We start from the raw sequence: 2,557 nt of genomic DNA, 5'->3' as shown, positions 1-2,557 counted from the left end.
AGTCAGTCACAAGAGGACAAATACTGTATAACTCCACTTCTATGAGTATTCAGAATAGGCGAGTTCATAGAGACAGAAAGTAGAATAGTGGTTAGCAGGGACTGGGGGTGGGGTGGGTGGTAAGTGGGGAATTATTTTTTAATGGGTATGGTGTTTCAGTTTCGGAAGATGAAAAAGTTCTGGAAATGGAACCATCATAGTGGTGATGGTGGTACCTCCATGTGAATATACTTAATGCCACTGTACATTTAAAAATGATTAAAATGGTAAATTTTTAATGTTTGCTTTACCAGATTTAAAAGAGAGCGACTTAAGAGACATAAAAAAAATCAAGTTAAATTAGTTTCCAAGAAGGTCCCACATCATTCTCAGCACAGTAGTTGTTCCATGTTATTTTATAGTCTGCCGTCACCTCTGCAGCCAATGTATGATGTGTTTCAAGTCCCTTAAAAGGGCAATGCTGAGCCATATTGAAGGTTGCTGTTTAGTAATGTCATTTCAGTCTTTGAGACATACTGTTATATCAAGCCCTTTCTTCAAGAATGAAATAGGGGACATTTTAAACAAATGGCTCCTTTCATTTTGTTGTATGCCATTTAACTGGTTCATATCTCTTTTTCAATCACTCAAGGGTAGAGGACTGTGACTTTGGAGAGTTCTCAGATTGGCTCTCCATTTCTCCTCCCACTGATTTATTACTTGGATGATGGTGTTCTTATTAACACAAGAGTTCTAGATGATGCATCACAAGAACCAATGATAGAAGACAGGAACCTGATTCCACAAATGAGTACAAAACACTTTTGAAAGCTTGGGTAATCTGTGGTCTTTCAATTCTTGAGGCAGCACACTCTCCCAATGGTCTCTCTGCCTCAGTTTCCTCTCCAACCAATTCCAGTTCAACCCATCCTTTGGTGCCGAAAATCTCTTCCTGGAGCACAGCTCGGACACCTCCTCAAAAGTAGTCCTTGGCTCTTGAGGAAGCTTCCATGAGCTCCTCCAAACCTTCCCTGTGCCTCAGCCAAACTGTTGCTCCTGGGTTTTCCAGTTCTGTGCTTCCATGCAGTGTTCCCTTTTCCAAGACAGTCCTCCTTCCTTCCTTCAAAGCCTAACACAAATGTTTGTTCTTTTGGGATACCTCTTCAGAGTCCCCAACAAGAAACAATCTCTCTCTCAATCCTGTGAACTCCTTTAATATGGTTCTATCTCTCCTACAGTATTCACTGTTTTCTATTTGACTTAATTTATTTACATGCCATAAGTCCTCTATAGATGAAGTTGCTGGTGGATGGTGTGGATATCTGCTTTGGACTGACTGCTTGTGTCCTCTCCTATTTCTTACATTGAAACTCTAATTCCTATTGTGATGCTATTTGGAGGTGGGCCTTTGAGAGGTAATTAGGTCATGAGGGTGGAGTCCCCTTGAATGGGATTAGTGCCCTAATAAGAAGAGATGTGAGAGAGATAAGCCATTTCTCTTTCTCTCTGTCATGTAAGGACACAGCAAGAAGACCAGGAAGTGGGCTCTTGCTAGACACCAAATATGTTGGCGCCTTGATCTTAGACTTCTCAGCCTCCTGAAGCGCAAAATGCATGGTGAAATAAATGTTTGTTGTTTAAGCCACTCAGTCTATGACATTCCATTATAGCAGCCCAAACTGGCTATGTCAGTATCTTATTAATATCTGTTTTTCAGAGACCCAGGCACATGGTAGATGCTGATGGATGCTGAGGGAATGTTGAACAGAATATGTAATATCCAGCGACTCATTTCTGGAGTCACTTGTAAGATATATGTTCAATTTAAATCCTTAGCTGCATGTATATTAAAAAAAAAACAGAATGCTTCATAATTTTACTTTGTTGGCATTCTCCCATGGCCTTGAGGACTGATTCCTGCCCCTACCCTCCCCCAAATACCACCACTGTTGGCTTAAAATGAGAGCAGTAAGAGCTGAACTTGAGATACATTGGAACAATTACATCCATGACTAGGAAAAATAGAATGATTGGTGCAATGGAAAGTAGCTGCAGTGCAGATTGACAGCACACTTTTCAGCTACTGAACTCAGCATATACGAGTCGATTACAGCTAGGGGTGGGGTGGTGACAGTAGTGCAGTCCCTGCCCTTCTCCAAGGAGAAGTGCCCTGTGATGCAGGTTTGGGGATGGGACCAGTTTTTGGACTCCTTCTCTGTGGAGCATGACTTGACGCTCATGATGGGTTCGGTGGGGTTTGGGAATCCGCATTGTAACTGAGGCCTCATGGTTCATTATCATAACGTTTGCCATTAATGGAGGCCTAACAGCGTGCTAGGTACTGCTCTGGGCATCTGTGCACTGCTAGCTCCCCCAACCACCCTCAGGGGGAGGCAGGAGTGTTAGCTCCAGCTACGGACCTGGAAACAAAGGCTTACAGCAGTTAAGTGAGTTGGTCTGGGTCACAGCAAGGGCAAGAGGGAAAGGCTGACTATGAACCAGCCTGGCTGCCTCCAAGCCCAGGCTCCCTACCCATCAGCATGCTGCACCCCGGCTCACATAAAGCCCTAGACTGAGG

This window comes from Physeter macrocephalus, chromosome 9, assembly GCF_002837175.3.
Source record: "Physeter macrocephalus isolate SW-GA chromosome 9, ASM283717v5, whole genome shotgun sequence".
NCBI classification, from domain to species: domain Eukaryota; kingdom Metazoa; phylum Chordata; class Mammalia; order Artiodactyla; family Physeteridae; genus Physeter; species Physeter macrocephalus.
Note: the sequence above shows the minus strand (reverse complement) of the source record.